The sequence below is a fragment of the Carcharodon carcharias genome, chromosome 1 (genome assembly GCF_017639515.1).
Source record: "Carcharodon carcharias isolate sCarCar2 chromosome 1, sCarCar2.pri, whole genome shotgun sequence".
Lineage (NCBI taxonomy): Eukaryota > Metazoa > Chordata > Chondrichthyes > Lamniformes > Lamnidae > Carcharodon > Carcharodon carcharias.
In genome coordinates this window covers 55,494,495-55,507,996 of record NC_054467.1, presented here as the reverse complement: position 1 = coordinate 55,507,996, position 13,502 = coordinate 55,494,495, and the positions used below count along the sequence as shown (strand labels likewise).

Below are 13,502 nucleotides of genomic sequence, written 5' to 3'. Positions count from 1 at the left end.
TTGCTACTGAGAATTTTTTTCAGGTTTTAGGTAAAATATAAAGCATACACATGATTGTATAAATTGTATGCAAAATTATTCTGTTTCTGCCAGTGAGGTGAATGCATATATTATTTTGTATTTTAATAAGTATAATTTATTCACTTACTTTGATAACTCTCAGTTGTCATTATTAATTCTACATAGGAAAAATGTTGGTTTTGGAAAATATGAATAACTAATCAGTATTTAACAGAACTGAATTTTGCTTTAAACCATGAAGAAGCTCATCACAAAATCATATGACAATTGGCAGTCTGCACAATATTGTGCATTTTCACTCAGCATAAAATGAGTTGTTATTTGTTTGAAAAAGCATTAACAGTTTATGGATACAGATTTTTTTACTTTCAGATTGTTGGAGTGTAAAATATGTCTTTATTGGATAGTATCAAGTAATAATTTTTATTAACAAAATTAACTAAGGAAAATCTACTTCTTGGAATTAATTATGTAAGTATATGGTAGTTTGCTAAACCAATGGCAAAATGATTTATTTATTTTTAAACTAAGCTTCTGTCATGGCTGAAAGTTGGGACTAGCCTCAAATAGGTCTGGATTTTCAAGGATTTGTGGAGATTCCGGGGACCTTTAAAAATGGCAGATGGGACCCAGATCTGGAAGCCCTCCTCCCATTTCCGACAAATCCCATTTTTGCTGGTAGGGGGAGTTACCATTAACAGAACCTGAACTGGACCCGCCATATAAATGCTGTGGCTACAAGAGCAGGTCAGAGGCTGGGAATTCTGCAGCGAGTAACTCATTTCCTGACTCCCCAAAGCCTGTTCACCATCTACAAAGCACAAGTCAGGAGTGTGATGGAACACTCCTCAATTGCCTGGATGAATACAGCTCCAACAACACTTAAGAAGCTCAACACCTTCCAGCACAAAGCTTGATTGTCACCCAACTACCACCTCTAACATCCAATGCACCACCAATGTACAGTGGCAGCAGTGATTACCATCAGGAAGATGCATTGCAGCAGCTCACCAAGGCTCCTTCAACAGCAGCTTCCAGACCCGCAACATCTACCGCCTAGATGGACAAGGGCAACAGATGCATGGGAACACCACCACCTTCAAATTCCCCCCCAAGCCTGATTTAGAGCTATATCGCTCTTCCTTCACTGTCACTGGGTCAAACTGCTGGAACACCCTCCCTAACAGCACTGTGGGTGTACCCACACCACATGGACTGCAGCGGTTCAAGATGGCTGCTCAGCACTCAAGGGCAATTAGGGATGGGTAATAAAAGTGCTGGCTTAGACAGCAACGTCCACGTCCTGTGAAAGAATAAAACACACACACACACATCATCAAGACATACAGAGTCCTCATGAATACACTCACTCCTCGTCGACACATACGCACACTTCACCAACACAAACATAGGGCAGAATTTTCCCTTCATCGGGCGGGCACGGTGGGTGGGCCCGGGAACGGCCATGAAACAGACCACTGCCCACAATCGGGCTCTGGCCGCAATTTCATGCTGGCTGGCCAGTTAATGGTTAGCCAGCGTGAAACGCACAGTGAGAGCCTCAGCGCTGCCGTGGTGGGGACGGGAGGAGCATAAGCGCTGAAGCTTGCACACTGAAAACTCCCTGAAGGCTCAGAGCTGCCTCAGGAAGCTAAATGATATTAAAATGAAAAATAAAGATTTTAAAAATAAGGCAGACATCACCACATGTGACTCAGTCACATGAACAGGGACATATTAAAAATTACATTTCAAAAATTTTAATGTGGAAATATTACTTCTGTAATGTCAATATAATTAACTGACAGGTGTTAGAAAAGTGTGAGAACGAGAGAGAGAGAAAGAGATGCTAAGAAGAGCTAAATACCATATGGGTAACATCCTACGGAGTTGCACGAATTGAAGCATTGTTGAAAATTTGTCTATGTATTTACATCATGCAAGAAAAGTAGAAATGATTACGGCATGATAGGATAAGCCTAAGGCATTTTAGATTTGTTTAAATTGTTTCAATGGAAGGACTGGATAACAGCTTACAGCAATGTAAAGCAACAGCAGATTCCTGGAGGCACAGCAAGCATTGATGCATGTGCGTTGTTCTCTCCACCTTTTGCTGAATGCTCACTGCGGTGATTTCTTACCACATGGGGAAGAATATTGCGCTCGTCAGGCAGGTGTGCACCTGACCCAAATGAGCGTAAAATGACACATGATGATGTCGGGCAAATGTCCCGACGTCATCGCGCATATGCGCGATATTTCAGTCAGCAGGCCACGCAGGAGTCGGCAGCGCACCCACTGACAATTAAGCAGCCTATTAAGACCCTTATTGAAGTCACTCATTCAAATTTTTTGCCTCCCATCCAGTTGGCGGGTGGGCGAAAAGGCCAAGTGGCCTTTTCATTTTTGGAGAAACCTCATCCATGGGCAGGATGAGGTTTTGACCAGTGATTAAAAAAAAAGTTTTTGCACTCATCTCTGCATGTCCTTGCTCATGTGACAGAGTCACATGAGGGGATATGTTTTTTAACATTTTTAATATCCTTATTTTTCATTTGGAAAACCTCCAGCTCCCTGAGGCAGCTCCGTGCTGTCTGGCTGTTAATTGGCCAGCCTTTGTGAAATCCATTTTGGGGCCCAATCGCAGGCGGCGGTCGGCTTCCCAACCACTCCCAGGCCCGCCTGCCCGACCATCAGATAATCCTGATCATGGTTTCTAGCGCTTTTGTAACACTTCATAATGGCTTCCACTTTATGCCAGGTGCCTCACGAGGAAGACCTCAGGAACATGATAGCTGAATGAAGCAAACACAGAATTCTTTAGTTGCTGATGTGCAGATCTTTTTCAATTAAAATTAGACAGAGGAAGGATCATCTCCGAGGTTCACAGGGAATAATGCTACCCAAAGCAGTCGCCAGAGCCATTTGGAGGGAAGTGGAAACAGTACTGAGTGACAACTGGGATGATTTTAGTGTAAAATGAGTTATATCTGCCCAATACACATCTCTTTCAACTTATATTTTCAGCAATGGAAATGAAAGTTAAGAGCTGTATATTAGCTGTTTGGTAGTACAGAACTTGAGTATTGCTGAAAAAAGAGACATACTATCAGAGTTTTTTGTCTTGCACTCATCAAGATAGCTTGCAAGAAACTATCAACTGAGGAACAACAATTTATACTGCATGAAAAGAGAGGGCTGATTGGTTGGCAAATGGACTCTTATTATGAATGAATTGGGGAATAAACCAGGGAATGATTGTTCCCTAAGCTTTTGTTTAGTTGAAAAAGGCACAAAGAATGGACATTTTCTTTCTGTCTGCAAAGGACAGGACCCATATGTGAATATTTGTGGCTTCTAGCATGCATAAGTGAGCCACACTGCAAGCCCTTCTGGCTCTCTTAAATGGATTTTCAGTGTAATTCTTAGCACAATCAGGATTGTTTAGCAGGTGTTGTCCAATTGCAGAATCACATCTAATGTTGGACACTATGGGTAGAATTTTCTATGACTGCTATAGTCTGGCGTGTTTGGTGGCGTGAGCAGACAATATGGCGAGAAGGCCAAAAATAGGTTTCACAAAATCGTGAAGCCAGTTTGCAATCGTCCGCTCTACCCGTCAATGGCGGGCCACATTTCCTGCATATCATTATAAGCCCAGCTCGTCAGAATCATCCCCCTAAGCTGGATCATCCAAGCATGTCAGCGTGAAAGGACATAAGCAATGTGCACCTGGTGAGCTGCACTTCGCTCGGGACTTCGAGGTTTGTTTGCCTATCTTGATTCGGGCAGCACTGAAAAAAAATAGAGCAACAGGTGAAGCTAGCTGTTGCACAGTGTTACTATGTAGTAGCAAAACGAGTGGTATTCTCCACTAACAGGATGCTGCCATCAAGCCAAAAAAGATGTTCTGCCTATCACACAAATGAGCAACATGGTATATGAATTTCAGTGCTGGTGTGAAGCCAGGTATCTAGGCCATACGTACCAACGATTAGTGAATCATATCAAACAGCATGTCCCTTCTGCTGTTCACCACAGGCAAGGTACTGACCCTATTCAACCAGCCCATGCACACAAAACTTAAAACATAGTGTGGAATCACCCAGGTTTGCACCAAGTGCGGTAGTGGGCAGAAAAAATGATGTTTTAGCTGCTGGTCGCACTGGCAGCTCCTCACGCCGTATCATCCCAATCCCACTGCATTAGTTATGGATTCCTGGGAAACACACCATTTTGATGGCGGAGTGTGCTCACAATAGCCCGCCATGACATCACCTCACTTCTTCATCATCCCGGGTGCCATATTTAAAGTGCAGCCACGTGCACACCTCTCAGTGCTCCCAGCACAGGACTGCTGCACAGAAGACAGGATGGCCCTGAAAAGCAAAAGAAATACAAGCTATTTTGATGAGTGCAAGATGTATAATGTGTGGTTAAATTGATAGCACCCATTTCACACTATCTATCAAAATTACCGCCAAACTTTGACCCCCAGAAGAGCTGTTGGGAGCCCTCAACAGAGTGGCGCGCGAATCGGTGGATTGCGTCCGCCTGCTGTCTGTTGAAGTGGTAAATCGGAGGCCACCTGCCAGCAAGATGGTGTGTTTACTGTGGCTGCTTAACTAATGAGGTGGGAATAGGATGACATGGTGTGAAAACGTGCCATTGCAGATGACGGTAAAACAACTTTCTTCCCGCCCACTACCGCACTTTGCAAATCTGAGACAATTCCACGCCTTGTCTTCAGAACCTCAAGGCCCTCTCAATGACCAAATTAGTTGGTGAATAGGCCTTGTTATAGGGTCATGAGCCATGTGTGCAAGGATGCAAAGACTATACTTTGTCTCCCAGAAACCATCCCGACACTCCATTGTCTTCCCTAAATAGAACTGTGAAGCTAAAATTTCTTGTAGTGTTCACACCTCCTTGCACATTTAGCATTGACATTGGATTTGCTGCAACCTTTCCATATTGAGTCCAAATAGAGACCACTGTGTAAGATAGGTGCATTGGCTTGGTCCTGGAACTTTGGTTAAAGCTGCAATGTGACAGAAACCAGCATTTGACATCTCCTGACTGGACTAGGGGATCAAAAAACAGAATTAACATTGAAGGAAACAGGTCCTACAGAGAATTATTACCTATCTAATTGTGGTAGGTTGACATCGTGTTTCCTAACTCATTACTGTGTATGGATTTTTGAGCCCAAGAATATAGAAACATGGGAACATAGGAGCAAAAGTAGGCCATTTGGCCTCTCGAGCCTTCTCTGCCATTCAAATAGATAATGGCTGATCTTTAATACCATTTACCCGCACCATCTCCATAGCCTTTGATATCTTTAATGTCCAGAAATCTTATCAATCTCTGTCTTGAATATACTCAATGATTGATCCACGACAGCCCACTGGGGTAAAGAATTCCAAAGATTCACCACCCTATGAAGAAATTCCTCCTCATCTCAGTCCCAAATAAGAGCTTACCCCTTATTCTAAGACTGTGTCCCCAACCAGAGGAAACATCCTTCCTGTATCAAAGGATGTATTAATGAGGATGACACAAAGAGTCTACAGAGGGATATAGATGGGTTAAGTGAGTGGGTAAAAATGTGACAGATGGAATATAATGTGGGAAATTGAGAGGTTATGCACTTTGGCAGGAAGAACAGAGGAGCTGAATAATATTTAAATGGAGAAAGATTGAAGAAAATTGCAGCACAGAGGGATTTGGGGGTCCTTGTGCATGAATCATAAAAAGCTCACAAACAAGTTCAGCAGGTAATAAGTAAGACAAATGGAATGTTGGTCTTCATTTCAAAGGGAATGGAGTATAAAATAGGGAAGGCTTTACCAGCTTATATTTCACCCCTCTCCTTGGATTCACCCAGTTCTGTTGAAGGGTCATGAGGACTCGAAACGTCAACTCTTTTCTTCTCCGCTGATGCTGCCAGACCTGCTGAGTTTTTCCAGGTAATTCTGTTTTTGTATAAAATGGGGAAGTCTTGCTAAAACTATACAAGGCACTAGTTAGACCCACCTAGAATACTGTGAACAGTTGAGGTCCCCTTATCTAAGGAAACATATATTGGCATTGGAGGCAGTCCAGAGAATGTTCACTGGGTTGATCCTGGGAATGGAGGGATTTCCTTATGAGGAGAGGTTGAGTCAGTTCGGCCTGTACCCATTGGAGTTTAGAAGAATGAGAGGCGCCCTTATTGAAACATATAAGATTCTTAGGGGACTTGACAGGGTAGATGCCGAGAGGTTGTTTCCCCTTGTGGGAGAGTCTAGGACCAGAGAGCATAACCTCAGAGTAAGTTGGTGCTCACTTAAAACAGATGAGGAGGAATTTCTTCTCTCAGAGGGCAGTGAATCTGTGGAATTCTTTACCGCAGAGGGCTGTAGAGGCTGGATCGGTAAATATATTCAAGGTTGAGTTGGACAGATTTTTAATCAGTAAGGGAATCAAGGGTTATCGGGAAAAGGCAGGGAAGTGGAATTGAGGATTATCAGATCAACCATGATCTCATTGAATGGTGGAGCAGACTTGATGGGCCGAATGGCCTACTTCTGCTCCTACGTTTTATGGTCTTATCTCCATGGCTTAGCACTGCACCAACCTTTATTCAATAGGCCATCAGATTACATTTTTTGAGCTTCGATGCAGTGTTCCATTGATATTTCTAAAATTCTAATTCTAAAAGATTAGGATAAATTGGGATAAAATAAATTGGGATGTTTATATCAATTTATGCTATTTCATTAAAATATAATTCATAAGGCACTATATAAATGCAAGTTTGTTCTTTCTTTGCATGGCCGTTACCATGATTATCATATATTTGATAATAAACCACAAAATTACCAGAGGTATCAATTCTTGTCAGTGTTTGCATAATAATGAAGGACTGATATTAAAGCGAGAGTACAAATTAAAGCTTGCTAAGATGCCTGCCACGTACAATTACAGTGAAACTGTTTTAAAAGCATCTATTTTATTTCTGTGGGTGAAAGTAAGAAAACAGGGTAACATACTGTGATTAGGGTAGACCTAGCTGCCTGATACGATTAGTCCTAATCTGTTATATGTCTCAGGTGACTGCTGTGTGAATAGTTTTGACCTCTGTGAAACAGAGCAATGTTGACATATTTAAACTGGTGCTACCTTTATCTTTGTTTTAATATTGGCAGTTACTGAAATGAAGGCTCTTTCTCTAACATCCAATTATCTCACATTCTACGAACTATGAACATAGTTTGGCCAGTACTCTGAAATACAAACAGGAAGCTTGAAAATTTTAAGAACCCCCCCCAACAAAGCCAGTCATACAGATCTGCTACCTAGCCTGAGCTCTCCATTTGGCAACCTAGATATTTCAACCTATCTAGCACAAACCATGTTTTCATTTTTCCTGATCTTCAGGAGTTCAGTGTGTTACTTTTTCCTGGATTACCACCCCTCACCACCTATCTCCAATTGTCCACTTGCGTCAATCCATAGACCTTTTCTCACTCTCCACTTTGATCTCCAGTTCTACACAATGTTCCAACTGAGCTGTGAAACTCCTGACAGAAGTTGTCCCCAATTCCTACTCTGTCCCAGTAACCATAGTTTGATGTATTTTTGGTCTTGCATTAGGGCTGACAGAGATTCTGCCCTTACTAGAATGAGCAGAAATTCTTGGAAATGGGTCTCTGCTGTTTTCTGGTGGTTCCTACTGGTGTTACAACTGCATTGTACTAGATAATGATTGTATTTTTTAAAGTTTAATTGTAATAATTAACTTCTAATACCCTATTATTTTTGCAATAGCCTCATGACATGAATCATAAATAATTGGTCAACTACACAACCAAGCCCTTTCTCAGCAGCCTTGAACAACCAACCTTGCACATTGTATACATGTCCAAATGCACAATGCTGCACTTGTCTATATTGAACAAAGGCTACAAGAAGCAGTATTATTTCCCCATTTTTTGTAAGTTCACTTACAGATTAGTTATTTCATTTAGACTCCTAACTCCAGTTCATTTCTTCAACTCACCCATAAACATGTATACTGCTCCCCTGATATTTTACTCCAGATCATTAAACTGGTTGCTGTAGCACTTTACTAGTGATTACCACCAACCTCACCCCACATTGAGAGCTTCTGTCATAAATAATACCTCTGTCTACATGAGCACAAATAGTTTTCATTCTAGCCCTACATCTATCTTCCAATTCCAATTGGTGCAGTCTTTTGTATTGCACTCTATCAAAGACTTTTGAAAATCTAAATACACAACACCGGGAATTCCCACAGGTATTTTCCTGATTTACCTGCAATCTTTTCTCAGTCTCCACTTTCATCTCCAGTTCTACACAATATTCCAACTGAACATTTACCTTCAATTAAGATGAAAAACTGGATATTCTCTTTAAACATGGTGATCAATAATCCTCGATGACTGATCCAGAGAACCCCCAAGGAAATTCCTGGTAACAATGTATTGTAATGGGTTAATTCTAACTGTTTAATATGCTAATCAGATACTGTCTACATCATCACAGGAAGTGATGCAACATCCCATGATTAGGTCTCTAGCCTCATGGAAGATGTAGTCATAGGAGTAAGATGTGTTCCAGTCTACCTCTGTAGACTTATTATATATTCTGTATTCGTAGAACAATACCAAGAATATTATATGGTGGCATCACATGAAAGAATAGTTATGGAGAAGTCCCTACCATTGCCAGAAAGGTTTGAGAAGGTTGCAGGCCTCAACCAAACAGAAGCATGGCTGAATTGGTATTGGAGATTTGCTAGATATTGAACTGTATCGGGCTTTGCTGCGAAGGTGAGCAGTGAGCAAGTCAGTACACTGTTATATGCGACAGGTGACTGTGTGGACAATATCCTCGTCAGGCAGGATCATTGAGGAGAAAGCCATGTATGATCAAGTAATCAAAGAACTTGATAATACTTCAATCATTTTTTAATAAATTTAAGAAATGTACCCAATGTCATGGGGAAACTGCTGATGCATTTATAAATGACCCTGTATAGATTGTAGAGGATTGTGGATATGGCAGCTTAAAAAATGAACTGATCAGAGACTGAATTGTCATGGGAGTGTTGAATGATGCCCTGTCTGACCACATGCAGTCTAGAGATGATCTAACCTTAGCAAATGCAGACTAACTGAGCAGACAAGCTGAGGCCAGGAAACAGAATCTGTCTGTGGTTCGAGGTGACAGGGAGAATATTATCTCAAAAGCAGCAGACTCAGTAGATTATGTCAAATTTAAAACAGACAAGCTGTCGTAAAATAGCTGGGGAGACAGGAAGAGCATCCATCAACAGCCCCAGCTAACTGTAATTAATGTGGTAGGGAAAAACAGAGGCTAAAAACTGCTTTGGCAAAGAGGCCGAGTGCCATTTATGCTATGTGCTGTAGGAAGAGGCCTTTGAAAGGTGATAAGACCCATGAAGTAAATGAAATCCATGATATTGGGCTGCCTTTCCTTGGAGAGATCCAGGAACCAAATGGAAGCTATTGGAGTGGTGATATCCTAGTAGAGGGAAACAAGACATATTTTAAATTAGACACATGTACAGCAGTTTAGGTTGTTTCTGATGCTGAACCATGGTTGCTATCATGCAAAAAACTACACAGGCTGGGACAGATGGAATGCAAGGTTATAGGAGAACTGAACACAACCCTCCAATATCAAGAGAAAAAAATCACAGAGACATTGTATATGATTCAGAACCAGAGTTGCTCACTTTTGAGCAGGAAAGCTTGTACCGACTTGCATCTGATTTGCAGAGGAGAGGAACTGGCAAGTTGAGAAGATCAGCTGAAAAACCTCAGAGCTGAATTTTCACAGCTGTTCACAGGACTAGGAAAGCTGAAGATAGCGTACCATATCACTTTATATCCTGAAACAAAGCCAGTGGGCAGAATATTACCGTTGCCATGCGGGGACATGCGGACGCATAAAATGACACGAGATGATGTTGGGCATGCATCCCGATGTCATCACGTATCATTTCGATATTGCATTTGGCGGGAGTGCACCGGAGGTGGCTGCGCACCAGCCAAACTGTCAACGGCCTATTAAGGCCATTAAGAAAGCAATTTACCATATGGTTGGAAGGCAGGCGAATAGCCCAAGTGGCCTTAACATTTTCCAGGAAACCTTATCCATGGGCAGGATGAGGTTTCCTAAAGATTTTATAAAATTAATAAATAAATTTTGTAAAATTCACAAACATGTCCCAGCTCATGTGATGCTTGTCACATGAGGGGACATGTTTAAATAATGTTTTACTTTTTAAAAAAAACTTTTATTCTTTACTTAATCTTCCTGAGGCAGCTGCATGCCTCACTCTCCCTCCCCCCCCGGCCCGCACAGGTAACACTGAGTGCTACTGGCCTTAATTGGCCCGCCCACATAAAATGGCAGCACGCAGCCGATCGCAGGCAGCGATTGGCTCCACGACCGCCCCTGCCCGCTCCTGACCAGCCCACCATGGGGAAGATTCTACCCTGTGTGTCTATTTACACCCAGAGAAGTTCCACATCCACTTTTAACAAAGTAAGGAAGGAAATTGTCTCTATGTTGAAGCAGTGGGTTATTTCACCTGTGACAGAGCCAACCAGTTGATGATCAGTGATGGTCCCAGTGCCAAAAACCAACAGATCTATCAGTTGAATGCGAAGGTCATTCTATGTCATCTATGGATGGGAGCCTAGCTAAATCGGGAAAGAGTTCAATCTTCACAAAGATAGATACAAATAGTGTTTTTTTTGTCTAAGTTGTTCACAACCTTTGGGAGGTTTTGTTTCAACAGACTACCCTTTGGCATCACATCAGCACCAGAAATCTTCCAGAGGACAACGTCAAGCATCATAGAAGGACTGGTTGGAGTTTGTATGTCACATGTATGATGTCCTAATCCATGGATCCACACAGCCAGAACATGACACTAGAGTGCAAGCCAAGCTTGTGATGCTTAGAGAAAGCATGAATTATATTCAACAACAAATGTGAATTCTTGCAACCGACTGCCAAATTCCTTGGGCATATTGTGGATACATCCAATTTCAGAATCAATCCACAGAGGACAAGAGCAATCAAGGAGTTTTCAGCTCCTCAGAATGTGACTGAGATCCAGAGAATCATGGGTATGCTAAAGCAAGTCAGAAAAGTTCCTGCCCAACCCAGCATTGGTCAATGAGCCATTACGGTAGCTATAGTGACTGGTGAATACATGATGCTGGGAGGAAGCACAACAGAGGTCTTCTGAGAATATCAAAGAGGTACAGATATTTTAGCTCACTATGACCCACAGCTATCCACTAGCATTGTATTTTCCACAGGACTGGGAGCTGTAATCTTCCAGATATAGTCAGATTGTTGACCAGTTTACTATGCATCCTGTTCACTAACAGACACTGAACAGAGATATGCAGTAATAGAGAAAGAAACACTTACTGCCATGTGGGCAAGCAAGAAGTTTGCAGATTATGTCCTTGGCCTCCACTTCAAGTTGGAGACAGGCCACAAGCCTTTAGTGACATTCTAAGTTCTAAGAAGTTATCAAAAATGCCTCCAGGAGTACAACGATGCAGACTGAGGGCGATGAGGTTTGATGCAAAGGTAGAATATGTTCTGGGGAAAGCAGCAGATCATAACACGTGCTTTGTCCCGTATCCTAGTGGGAAGGCCTGAACAAGGTGATGTGGCCCTTGTTGAAGAGGTGGAAACCTTTGCATCAACAACAAACACAACTCTACCAGCAACAACTCAGTGACTGAATGAAATCAGAGATGCACAGAAATCGGATGAAGAATGTACTCAGTTCAGAGAGTATTTCATCAAAGGATGGCTAGCATACATGCCACACAGTCCCATTTTCAGTCAGTACTACAAACATAGAGGCACCTCAGTGTAGTTGATGATTTACTCATCTATAATGAGAGAATGGTCATTCTGAGAGTTCTGAGACATGACATACGACAACGATTGCACCAAAGACATTCAGGCATCACAGATTGTCGAACCAGAGCAAGGTCTTTTAAAGTCTTTGGAAGAGATGCTATCAAACTGTATTACTTGTGCTATTCATTGTCAGGAGACAAGTGAACTATTGATGTCAACTTCCTTTCCAGCACGGCCACGGAAATGTCTTGGGATGGACCTCTTTGAACACGGGTAAGATGTTCTTGACAATATTAGACTACTACTACTACTACAGATGGATGGAAGTCAAGCAACAGCATGGTCCACTTCTGAAGCAGTGATTGCATTGCTCTGGGAGATATTTGCATCACACAGAATCCCAGACTTTATAATCTCAGACAGTGGACTGCAGTTTGGAAGTGAATACTTTAAAGAGTTCATGGCATTGTATGGATTTGTCCGTACTACCAGTTCACCAAGATATCCACACGCCAATGGTGAAGCTGCAAGAGGAGTGCACACAATGAAAGCATTGCTGAAGAAGAAGGATAACATCCAACTTTCACTTCTGAGCGATCATTCAATTCCACTCCAAAATGGGATAGCACCATGTGAACTCCTCATGGGGAGAAGACTGAAAACTCAACTCCTTACTCACACACATGCTAATGTCGCAGATACAAGCTGATGCCTTGGACAAAATGAGACAATAAGAAGACAAATATTGTTCCAGCCAGATGGGGGACCAAGACAAATTTCATAAGGCATGCAACCTGCCAGACCTCCAACCAGGAGAGCCATTTTGGATCCAAGACTAATCTCAAAATGGACAAGTGGTTGAACAGATACCATATCCACCATACAACCTCATCCAAACAGAGCATAGTATGATGAGATGGAACAGACATGCACAGGTTGCCATATAGACTTACCCTCCTATCCCATGGAATAGGAATCCCATCCCATCTACTCAATCTAACCGGCCAGAGATACTGCACTGATCCAGCAATCTGGATGACAACCTGACTAGTGTACCTGAGTCATCCACTAATTCTGTATTGCCAAGCAGAAAATCTGAGAGACCACACACAACACTCAAATCTCCGATCTCCTCCAAAGGTAGACTCGCCAAACCACCACAGTCCTTATCAGAAGAAGGAAGCTGTTATGATCCCAGCTGATGTTAATACTGGACAAGCCAGATCCCAGGGTGAAGTCTGGCTTGACAACTACTAACTTTGTTCATTTTTAGAAACCGTGGAGGAAAGTTACTGAACAAATTCACATGAATTTACTGATGAACTTTTACCATAAAGAATAAATTATTTATTAAACAAGGAAAAATTAAGTGTATTACACCAAACAAAAAAGTTGGACAGATCTCAATACAGACACCAAAAATGATTCAAACTCACACTATTCCTTTTATCCCAGCAATAGAAACTTAGAAACATAGAAAATAGGAGCAGGAGTAGGCCATTCGGCCCTTTGGGCCTGCTCTGCCATTCATTATGATCATGGCTAGG

General features: G+C 42.0%; 1 protein-coding gene across 1 annotated transcript in view; it reads left to right on the top strand.

The window, feature by feature from the left end:
* fstl5 (follistatin-like 5) overlaps positions 1-13,502 on the top strand; it is a 1,008,072-nt gene that overhangs the window by 106,489 nt on the left and 888,081 nt on the right. The window lies entirely within an intron of this gene.